The sequence below is a fragment of the Protopterus annectens genome, chromosome 2.part0 (genome assembly GCF_019279795.1).
Source record: "Protopterus annectens isolate FY-2018-M chromosome 2.part0, PAN1.0, whole genome shotgun sequence".
NCBI classification, from domain to species: domain Eukaryota; kingdom Metazoa; phylum Chordata; order Ceratodontiformes; family Protopteridae; genus Protopterus; species Protopterus annectens.
The window spans coordinates 794309139-794324686 of NC_056728.1; positions in this window are offsets into that span (position 1 = coordinate 794309139).

Genomic DNA, 15548 nt, shown 5'->3' on the forward strand with positions numbered 1-15548 from the left:
GATCCACTCATTCAATACAGACGGCCATACTGGGCATGCTCAAACACTTTAACACATGAAGGCCATATCTGCAAACACCAGTGAACCAGACATATCTGGCAGTTGCTGTTGTTAGTGCAGACACTCGTCAGTATGCACCACTCATGCCTTGCACACACAGTGGCTAGGAATACAGACATATATGTCAGGGCAACACACTATAATAAGCCAAAGGTAGATGTACATAGATGTGTGGAAGAGGGTGACTGTGACAAGGAGCCATCCAGGCCTGTCCCACCCAGCACACAGCCAAAGGGCCCCAAACACATGAGGTTCAGATGTCACTCACTGCAGATACTAGCCACCAGTATCTGTCAGCATTACAGACTATGTGGTGCATGTGCCAGCTGTGCAACATGACTACACAAGAAGTAGTCATCTAGCAGCTGTATACACTTACCTGTGAAATATGACCCCATGTGTGCCTGCATGTGGCGTGCCCACCCCTAGATGAATGGGTTATGGCCCATGCACACACACTGTCCTCCCCATAGTCCTACTTTGATAAGCCTGCTGAGGTCATCCGATGTGAAATACACCTTTGGGAGAGTTGCAGCCTAGTAATCTTCATAGTGTGTCCCATAACTGCATACTGTTATAGTGTGATAAACTAATTAAGTAGGAGTTCTAACCCCAGACTTGGCAACTGTGTGTGTGTGCGTGCTTGACTGTGCAAAAAGCAATGCTTTTTAGGGTACTCACACTCCCTACAATTTATATACTTAACTTTGGCAAGGCTGCTGATGTCAACCACCTAGAAATACACCTCTGGGAAGGTTGCAGCCTACTAATCTCTGAAATGTGTCCTGTAACTGCATACTACTGTAGAATGATAAAGTAGTTAGATAGGTGCTCTAATTCCAGACATGGCAAGTGTGTTTGTCTGTCTAACCCTGTCTGTGTAGAGAGCAATGTTTTTTTAGGGTACTCACACTCCTTACAATTCATATACTCAACTTTGGCAAGGCTGCTTATGTCACCCACCTAGAATTACACCTCTGGGAAGTTGTAGCTTTGTAATCTTTGTAGCATGTCCTGTAACTGAGTGCTACTGTAGTGTGATAAAGTAGTTAGGTTGGTGTTCGGATCCCAGACATGGCAAGTGTGTGTGCCTGTTCACGTAGAGAGCAATGCTTTTTAGGGTACTCACTCCTTACAATTAAAATACTCAACTTTGTCAAGGCTGCTGTCACCCACCTAGAAATACACCTCTGGGAAGGTTGTAGTTCAGTAATCTCTGTAGCACGTCCTGTAACTGCATACTGCTGTAGTGTGATAACATAGGTAGGTAGGTGTTCTAATCCCAGACAAGGCAAGTGTGTGTGTCTGTCTGTGTAAAGAGCAATGCTTTTTAGGGTACTCACACTCCCTACAATTCATATACTCAACTTTGGCATGGTTGCTGATGTCACCCACCTAGAAATACACCTCTGGGACGACTGTAGCCCAGTAATCTCTGTAGCATGTGCCATAACTGTGTACTGCTGTAGTGTGATTTAGAACTGTGGTAGGGTTCCATCCCCACCCATGGCAGTTCTGGATGTTTTGTGTGTGTTTCAATGTCTGTGTACAGAGCAATGCATTATAGGCTAGTTACACTCAGTACATTTCAAATGGCCTACATTGGCAATCCTGCTGATGTCATTCATTGTGAAATACACCTTTGGGGAAAGAGTTTACCAGTAATCCCCATGGTGTGTCTTATAACAGTTTCATGCTGTAGTGTGATATAAACTTCTGTTAGGGGTTCTATACCCACTCAAGTCAGTTGTGGATGTTTTGTGTGTGTGTCACTTTCTCGGTTGTGGATGTTTTGTGTGTGTGTCACTGTCTGTGTAGGGAGCCATGCATTTTAGGCTAGTCACTTGCAGTACATTTCAAATGGCCTACTTTGGCAATCCTGCTGATGTCATCCAATGTGATATACACCTTTCAGGAAAGAGTACTCCAGTAATCTCAGTGGCACGTGCTATAACTGCATTAGTGCTGTAGTATAAAAACTAGTTAGGTAGGGGTTCTAATCCCAGAAATGACAGGTGTGTGTGTGTTTGTGAATTGTATCTTGTGTGGAGGGGGTTGTGAGTGTGTGACACCTGTGGCCAAGCTGGAGTGGGTTTTGCATATTTCTTATATGGTGGCCCTACTATATATCACAATGTCCACCATACAGGGATAACATGTGAAATAGCTGAGAGGCTGGGGTGCAAAGCCATACCCATACATGTGACATCAAGGCCAGGCAATCACAGTTAGCAACCCAAGTATTACCCAGAGCACACTCTCAACCCATGTCTCATACACACACACACATACACACACACACACACACACACACACACACACACACACACACACACACACACACACACACACACACACACACATGCCTAGGCAACAGTCAATATGTGGATAGTACACTACATATTGGCCACTGATAGTACCTAGAGGGTGATAGCTGTGGGCTACAGAGGACATGGCACCCTGTTCATCTGTCCAGTATGCACGTACATGCAGACTGTGCACCTTCCCCATGTCCTCCAATGGACACCTGCAACACCTGTGGTGCCATCACATATGACCCACAAAGGACATACCATGCCTGACAACATGCCCAGTATTGACAGATGCCACAGACACCAGGGAATGCTGTTAGCATGCTATCAATGTAGGTGCAGGGTAAACCTGCTGCCCATTTCCAGTTCCCGTCACAGGTGAGCAAGACTGGCACATCTGATGATAATCTGTGTTCACAACATGGGCCAGACACCCCAGGTACAGTTCCACATGTCACTGTACATGCATGTGGGAGGTGTGCACATCCCAGGCACCGTCCATGTAATGGACCAAGGAACACATACATGGCAAGCGATGCACAGCATTGGCCACACTCAATAATCACCCAGGTGACTGGATGGAGGACACAGTACCCACCTGTGTGGGCAAATGCAGACACTACAGCCCTGAACCACACTGCAGACCATTGTCATGTGGCTAGATGCCAAGGTATACGCATTGCCTAGCCTTGTACAGCCATCTGGCACAGTCGACCACCACACACCTGTGCAGACATGCACCCATGCATGTTGGTACTGGCACCCTGTGTGTTTGTATGTGTATTGTATGGTGCGTATGTTCACATCCACACTCCCTACAACCCCTATGGGCATACTGAAGTATGCTGTCTAATGACAGACACCTCCCCATATCCTTTGCCCATACAACCCCCGTATGACCCATGTGGTGCATGTGATACCTGCACAGTGATATGCTGTGGCATTCCCACTACTGATGAGTTGTAATCCTGGCCCTGCCAATTGTGTCAATGTGTGTGTGTCCCTGTGAGAGTGTGGCTATGTTGATGCTGGCACCTGCTCATGCAGACAGGCACACGTACATCACCTACTGTATAGCTACCATATCCATGTTGCAGATGTCAGTTACCATCACATATATGTTCTGAGGGCTCCACAATAGGTAACCCATGTGGCACATCCAATAACTGCATATAACTGTGACAGCACTTTTTTACCAGTGTTTCTTCCTGCTTGGTTTTGGTTGTGACAGCACTACATAATCGTCAGGGGTTTGATACCCTACGCTGGTAGGTGTGTGACACAAACATGCTTAGGGTTTACTGTCCCACCCCTCCTTGACTTGTCTTTGCCTCTGTCTGCCTCTCCCACTCCATCTCTGGTGTATTTAGAGACTTACACCTGCTTTGCTTGGCAGCAGCATGTGTAGTTTAAGTGATGCCCACTATCAGCTGATGGCATCTGCATGAATTGCAGCTGTCCCCTAGCTGATTGCATGTGGAACAGCTGTGGTAACATTCCCATAGCCAACTGCATGGAAACACACTCCAATATCTAGGAACATCATGTTGGTGTTGGCCCTTTTCATTCACTGTGAGCAGAAACTAGATCTGCTGTTTGACATACAGCATCTCAGATGGACTGGGGATTTACCTCTAACAACATACACTGTGGAAACAGGGCAACACACAGGAGGGGGATGTGCCTGACCTGACTACTGACTGTAAGTGCTGCTATACTGCATTTGGAGTACTGTTGGTTTAGCAGTGTGTGTGTGGATATGGCTGTCCTACATGTCTCAATACCTGCCATGTCAGTTCCATGTTTATGAGTAATCCCCATCTGCAGGGTCATCTGCAGACAGGGCAGTGTGCTGTGTCTTTGGTTTCATGTGTAACCCATGGGGCATCTATCTGTGGACTGCAGAAGGTAGTGTGAGGATTGCAGTCTGTAGATGATGAAAGCTGTGACAGTTACTGGCTTAATATCCCTCATAGGACATATGTTGCAACAAACCCTCTTACAACAGTAAATTTTATTTATTTATTTATTTATTTTACATTTGCTGGTAGTTGATTCCAGATCTTCCCCGATTTGAATTTGAAAAATGTCCCCTTTATTCTTTGGTTTTGATAAGGCTACAAGGAGTTTATTAGCTTGGCTGAGCCGTGGCTAGGTGGGGTGGAATCAGTTTTGTAAGGGCTTGTTTTCTAGCAGTTGGGGTAAAAGAAAGGGTTTTAATTCTGTAGAGAGTTTTTTGTTAACTGATTTGATGGTATTGTTAATGTGGTCATCAAAATTAAGATGGTTGTCAATGGTTACACCTAATAGTCGAGGTCATATCTCCAATGTTTACTGGAAGTAAGGAGATGATGTGTTGTTCCATAGCACTGCTTGTTGCCTATTTTTGGAGGTCCTGAACCACCATTGAGTTGTGAGCCAAGTGAAGTAATATTTAGCGGCCTTTGACAGGTCTAGGAATAATGCTGATGAGAAGAGATTGTGTTCCTATTATTATTTATGGCATCAGAAGAGAAAAGGGGGGGGGGTAGGTACTGTGGGAAACCTAGTCTACTATTGGTGGATGGCTTTATTTTTAGTTTGTTAGAAGGTAGGTTAGAATTTGTTTTATGTTGCATCTTTTCCATAATCTTAGCTAATGGGAGAGATGGGGCAATAGGGCTTAAAGTTTGAGTCCAATGGAGGAGAGCCCCTGTATGGTATTATATATATAATATATTTCCATTTTGAGGATTGGGGATTTTTCCTTCAGGATTAATAAGATAATAATAATGGAGATAATAGCTTTTGGCAGCTTTTTTAGGTATTGCAAGGTTTAAGTTTCTTGAGAGTTTTATAATAAAAAGGGATGAACTGGCTGAATATAAAGGCATTGGATGAGGATGAGGTGTTAGAGGTATTATTAGGGGAGGAGGTAGAGGGTAATAATGAAGCTGGTGTTTGAATGGCTTCTGTAAAATACTTTACTTAAAAATCTGGGATCATTGAAGTTTGTTAATACCTGTCCAAAATTTTAGGGGATGTGATTTTAGTTGTTTGAGTGAAGATAAATATCTTTTTTGTCAAAGAGTATCCTTCTTAGTGGCATTTCTTAATTGTTTAAAGAGGTAGGTGATCATCAGATTTTTTTTGCAGTTCTCCATAGCCCAAATTTTGTTTCGTTGGCTGTTTTAGTACATGATGATGTTATCCGTGAAGCACATTATTAGATTAAAATTATTATATTAGTATCGACCTGGGTTAGGATGAATATTCCATGTAGGAGGAGAGGAGCTTGTGCTGGGAAAATGGAATTTAAATTTTTTGAGTTTTATATCTTTGTTGAGGTTTTTAGATATATGAGTTGTTCTGTGGTATTTCAGAGATAGTGATTGCTGGGGGTTGGTTGGAGAAGATAGGGGTCTCTAGAAGTATAAGTGTGTGACCCCCTGGGGTGGGTGGGAATGGGGTAGGGAGGGAGCCGGAGGCAGGGCCAGACAGTAGAGAGAGAGAGATCGGAGACAATCAGTGAGCAGCAGGATATAGGATAGAGTAGCAAAGCAGGCAGGCAGCTGCTGTTAAAGGAGAAAAGGTAGAGAGAGAGAGGAAGTGGAACTAAAAACTAAAACAGTATAATAGTTAGGAGAAGAGAGTACAACCAAGACCTAGAAAATAAATAAAAATAGGATTGTGTCCTAAGGTATGTGAAGGAAGTGAAAGGAGGAAGGAGAAGGATAAGAGATTCAGGACTTTATGAGGAAAAAAGAAAAAAGGACACAAGGCCACAAGTTAATGTTGTACCTAGTGGGCAGAGCCACCTAGTTATCAGCAGATAGCCAGGTTAAAAAAAAGTTAAAGAGGTGGAAAGGATAGGGGGTAAGGGTAGCATATCCTATGTATCTCTAAAGAAGGGAAGGAGACTGGAGGACTTCCTGGCTGTTAGTTACTTTCCCTTAGTAGAGATAAATTATAATATAAATTAGGCAGAAAAGCCTATCAACGAACAATCCTCACAGGGGTTGCATGTAGGTAGAGTAGTTGTAAAATTGGGTTAGTGCATCAGCATAGCAGCAAAAAGCAAAAAAAAAAAAAAAAGAAGTAAGCATGGTAAAATTAATTAACAAACTTCTAAATTTATTAATTTCTTTTGTACTAACAGGTTAGGTAACAAGATAAACATTGCCATGTGGAAGCTCCCGAAAGCTCTTAAGGCGGAAGGCTGCTACGAATTCGGCCATATAAACCTCTATAGGGATTATATCATAGCATAAATCTATACTAAAATCTTATTTGAAATTAATAATAGAATAATATATATGCTAATATAGGGAATATCATAAGCGCCAGGAGATCGCTTACAATCTATGCAGTGCAAATGTTAGCCAACCATAATCGGATAATTGATATTTGCTAACCATAATCCCACCAGTTAAAAAAAACAGAAAGAAGTTAAAGGTTAAAAAATTATATAACCTAAAATAAAGGAGAGCAAGTATATCATATATCATAGTTTAAACTGTTATGTTGAATTGAATGTAGTGTGAACCTAACTACCAACACACTGGGAGAGAGGGGCGATAGGCGATGATGTAGAGTTTATATAGCCTATAGGGACATACACATTTTTACATTTTGCTTTTGTTCTGTTCACATATAAGCAGCCAGGACACAGAAACTGTTGTGCCTGTACTGTTGTAGCAAATAAAAGTAAGTTTGGTATTTGTGATACAGAATTAACACACAAACAAAAAAAAAGTTGAACAAAACAAAAAAATTAAAAATAAAAGAAACTATAAAATCTAAAAACTCTACGCATGTCATTACTGGCCCTGTTTATGTGCTTCCAGTCAAAACTCTGTCAACCTGTGTACATATGTCATGCATGAAGTGGTGCATATGTGCTGTACACCATAATTAGTGTCATCATATCTGATAACAAGCCAGTGAGATATCAGACTGCTACATGTGTTATCTACAGTACGGGTTATATTTGATGACATAACCTGGACATTCTGTGGATGTTTGTACTGTCTGAGGTCTGTGTAACTATGGTGAATGTCAACAGTGTGTGTATTGTTAATATGTACTTTAGCCTGTCTACAGACTGTGGTAAATGTCATTGTTCTAGGTTCAGTCCTACCTGATGTTACATGCTGCTCCACTGTATGGTACCATATTGGCATACATGTTTCTGGGCTATACACACACATGTCCCATACCACAGACAGCCATCAGACCAAACTGTGTAGTAGTCCAGTATATGTAGGGTCAGTCTGTGAGTGGCACATGTGAGGATGGTGTCGAACAGATAGTCCATATACTGTAATATTATGCTAGCTTAACATATGTGGCTGTAGCTGTGTTCACGTTGGTTGTAGTTATGCACTTTCACACAGGTTTATCTTACCATGTGCTGTGACATGCCTGTAGAGCCTGCTATATATGTAGGTAAATGTGCATTCCCCCATAGGAGATGTAGGCCAGTGTTGAGCCATTTTGCCTGTAGCTTGCACAGTGCATTGTTACATGCCTAGCAGCTTAGTGTACTTACCCACTGAGATGTCATGTGCAGATACTTGCCAGATGTACTGCTGCCAGGCCTCACTTAAATGTCATGTATGTCAGACAGAGCAGTGGTATGCTGTACAGATGTATGTCAATATCTATTGGGTAGTATGTGGCCATGGCACCCCTGTACCAGCAGTTATTATATGTCAGGCCAGACAGGGGTGTGTGAATGCATAACCTATGGTGGCAAATGTATTCCAGTCACTATGTGTTATACCCATCTACATGGCTGTCTACATCCATATTGTCAGGCGTGGTACACATGTTTAGCATTAAGGGGTTATGTGTATATCTCTGGGGTGTATAGAGTGTGTCAGAATGTCCACATATATTGGACAATATCTTTGCTGCAGTCCAAAGGGGCATTAGGTGCTAGCAGTTGTACTTTACTATGATGTCCTTAGGATGTCTGTCAGTAGCCAATGGCACACATGTTATAAGCAGATGTGACCTCCAACACACACCATGTCTGTGAAGACAATCCCAATGACAGTAGCAATAGTCTACTAATATACCTGCTATACATACATGGCATACCCTTGCACTACGACTGTGGGACTATAGAGGCTGGGGTAGGGCTACACTCCATATCCAGGACATATGGTGGAAATATATGTACATATTATTATCCAGATAGCCATATATATATATATATATATATATATATATATATATATATATATATATATATATGATTACACATGTGTAGTACTTCCAATTACCACTGTCATGACAGCCACCTACTCTAAACCCCTACATCATGTGGGCGTGGTCCCTTTACATTTCCTGTGTGATGGACATCCTTCCCGTGTGTGGGCATCCATGTTACAGACAGCAGGTAGCAATACCTCTTAGAGAAGAATCTACACACTCTGGGCAGCTACATATTTGTAGGAGCTTCAGTAACTACAGACAGAGTGTGAGTAGAGTTGTGTTATGCTTTGTATAGTACCGGTGTTACAGGGTGTGCATGTGTGTACATACAAGTTTACCTTGGAATGCAGTCTGTCTGCATAGCTCTCAACTCTGGGCCTATCCTCTTGGTGGCCAAAGATGTGCCTATCATGTGTTGTCTGTCCACCACACAGGTCCTGTGTCAGATATTTCACTGGCAGTGAGTGTGGCACGTACTATCAGTACATGGCTACATCCATTTCTGTTTCTAACCTCAATTCCCTAACTAAGGGTATGTTGCCGGCTATCCTGTAACACCAGCAACTTGTTTAGTGTATGGCACCAGTTTTCAACATTTGTGCCTGTGTTTCAGCCTCTGTCCTCCACCTACATACCAAGCTTTGTATATATGACATGCTGTTGGGGGTTGTTCTGTAATGGGGTTAGGGTATATCACACTGCCATTGCTGCCATCAGTCTACTGCTGTTGTATCCCTCACACTTATGGTGGGGCGGGGGTCATATATATGTGTGGGCATCACCTACACAATACATGTGTGCTCTTATGCACTCCAAAGGCCAATGTATGTAACAGTGGTATATGGGCCTGTATTATTGAGTCTGGGGGGGAGCACCATAAATGACCTAGGCTGTTACAAAATGTAGGGGTATCAGGGGTGATCTGCCTTAAGGTATCTGGATGTACAGTACCATATACTTCACCTATGTTTACATTACTTTCATAAATTGGGTTAATGCAAGCCTACTGCCTCCTGCCATGCAGACTGTTCTGTTTGTCAGTGTGGTTGTGATGGTGTCAGTTATGCCTTGTTATGTAACAGTTACAACCCATTTGGTCACATGATGTCTTTACCACCTAGTGATTTTGTACAGAGTGTAGATAGAGGCTGCTGAACTATACACCTGCATTACATACTGTCGATTGTTTGGTATCATGTGGCCCTGTCTGTCCTCACTATTGTACAATTTGAAGGGCTTGGCCTGGTTAGCAACAGTTGTGAACCTTTCCAGACCACTGTATTAGTATAACTGTTTCACAATTGTATTACTCTGTTTATATGGTTGTTAGTGTCTGAACAGCTATATGACATGGCGTATAGAAATGTAATAGTACAAAATTAAAGGTTTCCATTTCTGCAAACCTGTGTGTGGTGTTTTTTCCTATGACAGCTCTGTGGGTATATGTTGCAGGCAGTGATTGTCCCATGTATAGGTGGCCCATACAGTGTCCAGGTGTTCAGATGTTAACTACAGGCATAGTGGCTGTTCCATATTCTGTGCACCTTCTTCGTATGTATCTTACTGTACATATATCTGCGTGTGTATGTGCAGTCACGTATCTATATATATATATATATATATATATATATATATATATATATATATCTGTATTTGCATATCTGTGTCTGTGTATCTGTATCCTAGGGATGTTGATGGCTTCCACATTTTACATTTCCTATGGGAAGTAGACTGTACTGCATGATATGTTACCAATACCAGCCTGACATCATACAGGTGGGATGTAGTACTGTTAACATCGTGTGCCCATGTCGTGTCAGGTCCTGGTTATGGGATCTGCAACACTTGGTAGTGTATTGCAGGGTGGATGTGTTTGGCTGTGGGGGTGGGATGCCTATTCGTACAAGACATATAGTGTGTGAGGCCTCTCATCCCCATTAACAGTGCATGTGGACATATGTGTTTTTGTTAATATACCATTGCTATCTGCAGATGTATGGCCATATATACCTATATAGATCTGCTTACATATATATAACTATGTCTGTATATACCTACATAGATATATATCTGTGTACACATATGTAACTTGCTGTGTATATGTAGACATATAGTTGTAGAGACATATATGTGTCAATGTAGGCATTTGTATGTATATATGTTCATATATATTAATATATATGTATATATTTTAGAAGTATATATATATATAGATAGATAGATATGTTGTGTCTGTTTAGATATTAATATATTTACACACACATACATCTAGATGTTGGTATACATTCTCTGTACTGTTGCATGCCTGGACTGGATGATATGTTTCTGAAAACATCAGATTTATTTATATCTGTCATGGCTTAGTGGTAAATCACTTTTTGTGTATGGTGTGCAGGGTCCTGGTTTTGAACCTTGCACAGGCTGTTTATTTTGTTGCTGGGCAGAACACAGGCCATTAGATACAGAGTGATTAAGGCACTTTTAAGCAGTTGTAAGCAGGTTTGTGTGGAGCTAAGCAGTACTTACTTCTGGTTATAGTTTCTTACTCTCAGTTAGCTTCTACTTTTCTTAATCCATGTAGGCAATGCTTACCCCCATGCAAATGTATTTAAACACACATACTAGTGCTTACATATGCATACTATTACTTATTTGTGCTTAAACCTGCTTACTAGTGCCTTATTCATTATGACACTGACACTTCACATGTGCATTTCCTGCAGTACTCCAGTTCATAAATATGTTTTTTCATGAGTTTTGCAACATAAATATTGGTTATAATATGCTTTGCCATGTAAAATAGACTGTGCTGCAGTGGGACTCAAACTGGGAATGTCTGCTCGTTAGGCGAATGCTCTGCCCACTACACCATTGCTTGCTGTTTCATTTGCATATATCTTCCTTGTTATCCTCTTCAGCCTTTTAAGCTGCTTTAACCATAGCTAAGTGATGGGCACACCCGCGCACCTACGGTTAGCTGTACTCGGATTTAAAAAAAATAAATAAAGGGGTTTCTTCATTTGATTTTTATGTACTGTTGCTGTTGTACGCATGGGGGGATGTTGGTGGGGATATGAGGACACCTATGAGCAATCTCGCTCATTTCTTAACACCTTCTGCTGTTCTACATTGCAGGGGCATGTTTATTCTGAGAGCTCTGCTCTCAGACATGTCCCCTGTACTCGTACATGCTCTGTGTAAGCCTAGGAGCACGGGCAGCGCACCTTGTTAATATGCATGGCGCATTGCTGTCCTGCTCGTAACCGAGCGCTTCCTTGCAGGACTAAGCTACTCCTGCATGGAAGATTAGTGAATCCAAGGGTATATCATCCCAGGTAGCACTTTCTTATTAGACTTTGAAAAGAAAAAAAAGAGAAAAGTATCAGCTACAATCCCCAGGACAAAGTCTGTACTCTAAGAAATGTAAAATCACGACAACTAATGAAATAGCCTCCTTATTTAATCTAAAAAAACTAAAACAATCACAATGTAACTATCAACAAGCCGAACACTCCACAGCGCTGGCATGCACAAAGACTACCTAAAGGAAAGCAGATTGAACAAAGTCCCATTAAAGCACTTAGATGTTAAAAATGGGTTAGGCTGTATTAATGGAGCATATTTATTAGGACTTTAAAGTGTACTGGTCATGTTCTGAAGCAAATGCTAGTACAAACCCCGGGAGCTGGTTAAAACCTCCTCACCATATGCAATGCTGGATTATACAGTTTTTAACTCAAAAAGTGTGTTTATTTATTTTATTTTGTTGATAATGCCAGTCCCTTAAATTTGTTTCTCAGAGATGAAAATCCCTTGCATGACATCATGAAAGACTGAACCCACAATTCTTCAATACCTAAATTAATGTATAGACAATCATGCTTCCATAATAAAAGCATCAGCAGTAGTTTACTTCATTGAAACAAAAGTCATCAACTAATAAATTTGGTTGGAATACCTGACACTGAAAATGAATGTGATGGCATAGTAGTAAAACTAGAATGTAAATATAAAGTTTTACTTAAAAGGTGTATATTGTTTTGCTTAGCCAACAGTGTGTTGCAGTTCTATGTAAACCCTTCTGCAATACCTAGCATGACAATTTTCTTCCATTTTGACAAAATCGCTTTATAATGGAAAATTAAATCAATTATTAGACAAAAATCATTCTAAAAGTGACCAACATACTTTAATGCTTAATATGAATTACACTGTAGTAATTTATTTATCTTTTTGTTTACTTGTTTGCTTGTGAATTCATTCATTTTTTTCACTCACAAATTTATTCATCACACAGTTAACTGGGCAAGTGTATTGGTCTATGTTCATAGATTATTTTCAGTGGTGACCAAAGCCAATGGCCTACAGTCCTACATAGTTTTTATATATCCATAGCATTTAGATGTACTGCACACCATTTAGTTATTTAATGCAGGCTAAACGTATTATAGGCATAAAAGAAAATGCAATAATAACACAGTGAGCATGTAATAGATTAACAGTGTCAAAAGATGATGAGCAGTGCACAATGCATCAGGAAAAGCATTGTGATTGAATTCTTTAAGCACAGCAATAGATGAATAGAGGCAACAGTATAGCAAGTCATATGTGACTTAAATAACATATCAGGAAGAAATAAAACAGTAACATGAAATAAATTAACATTTTGATTAGCATTATAAGTTATGATATTTATTGAATCTGTTATACTTCCAAAATATACCTGCATGCAGGAAATGGATGAGTCCGCATCAGAAGGCTAGCTGCAACAACTGCAAAAGTATCACAGGATATTTGTAAGTGCCTTTTATTTAAATTTATAAGTTTATGCATGAGCAAACTGTATGCTTACTATAATATATATATATATATATATATATATATATATATATATATATATATATATATATATATATACAGAGGTGTATACGTTAGTTTGTTATATGTACAAAGGTATATACAATTATCTTCCCCAAAGTAAATGTGTTTTTGTGTCTTCTTTTAGGTGATTATGCAGATTAGTTTAGGATGGAGTCTCTCAAGGGTCTGTGAAACAATCAGATGTGTATTAGTCTGCTTGAGTTGTTTTTAAAATGCAATGAATTTATTCATTGTAATCTTTCTTAGGGTTTGCACTCCAGGTAGATTCATTTTAATTTTTTTTTTATTTTTATTTTTTGCCAGCTGCTAGTGTATAAACAGGTCTGTGGATCTACATTCTGTTCAGTGTTCTTAAACCATACGGTATATATGTTTATGTGGGATTGATTAGCTATCAGTAGGTGTATAAAATGATGGTACTGAAGAAAAAATGAATGCAGCCTAAATGGAAAGCCTTTTAGCATTTTGAAAGGATACAGTGATATTCACAGACATGTTCTAAGTATTTAAACTGAAATATTTTGTTTTCATCTGTTTATAGGAGAGTGGTGTTGGGGATAGCTCAGTGAAATTGTAGGCATAGCATAGTATAGTACTGGCAGAAGTACATTAATAGCTACTGCAATGTCTGGCTTCTGTGGCCAGCACCAAGTAATGGTACATAATGGGTCTTCCAAGAAAGGGGAGTGAAACAGCCAATGCTCAATCATTAATAACTAACAAAACACGTGCAGCAAAAATGAAAAAAAGTAACACTGGTACACTCACTGATAAACAGTTAGTATTAAGGAAATCAGTTGGAGAAGTATTAATTAATTTAGTTGCTTAGGGAAAATGTTCCTTTGTGACTAACATGCATTTGTGTACCTTCAGATTTTTAGTGATCTTTATCTAGAGCAAATATTTTTTCTTGACACACCTCCCCATTAGAAATATCAGTAAAGTATCATATGTTCTTCTGCTGAGATTAATTTGCAGTGTTAAATGAAAAATTGCAATGAGTGGCATCAGTTCTGTTCTCTCTCCTCCATTAGGTAAAATGATTGATTCATGTGGTTGCTTGCTGACTGGTGTGTGGTCCCTATTTCTCTACGAGATTCTTTTGGTGTAGGCTGATTTTTACCCACCTTACAAAGGCATATGATTTGGCTTTACTGACTAATCTAAAACTGCTTGTATGAAGACTGGATGGGGTGTACCATTTCTGCCCTCCTAGTTCTACATCATAAAACAGTGTCTGACTCACTGGGTGTACATTTTATAGCTTCACAGGCTAGCTGTAAATTTTGAGCCTAGACAGTTTTCCTTTTTGTGCTCAAAATCCCCTATCCCATTGGTTATAGATTGGCCTTTCCATTCCTACAGTCAGTAGTTATATATTACCCCTAATGAGAATAATTGGGATCATACCATAGATAATTTGAGGGACGTACGCATAGGATAAAGCATTTAGGAGCTGCATCTGTCTGTTGGTAGTACAGGGTACAGTTCTGGGGTAAATCTGTTTCCCATCTATAGGTGTAAGTTACACTTAAAAATGGACAAGGATGAGCTTTGTTTTTTGTGGATGAGGAGTCTGTTCCATAGCAGAGGTATCCTCTGCAAAATATACCTGTTCCCCCAAATCATTCTGTTGATGTTGTAGAGGAGGTTTGGATCCCTAGACTGAGTATTTCTGATGCTATTTGATGTGCTAATGTGCAGTAAATCCATCAATAATGGGTCAGACGATGCCTTGTTCATAGGTTCATATGAGGTTATCAGGCTAATGACCCTAGAGCCTTTACAATCCTAGCCATGTATTACTCATGTTCCCTAACTGACCTTCATTAGATGGTCATTATTTGAAAATCAAGTCTATGATCAGCACCAACTGCCCCTGTCCATGAGGCATATAGGTGCCATCCCTGGAGTGAAATTACAGTTTCATATCTAATTGACTAGGTTGCATTTGAATAAGGTTATTAATGAGCTCTGCTTCATGTGAACCGGCAGTTTATTCCAGAGAAGCAGCAATCTCTGGGAGACGTATCTATCTCTCCAGCATGTTCTATTAATATCACAGGCTAAATTGAGATCCCTGGAACAAGTGAA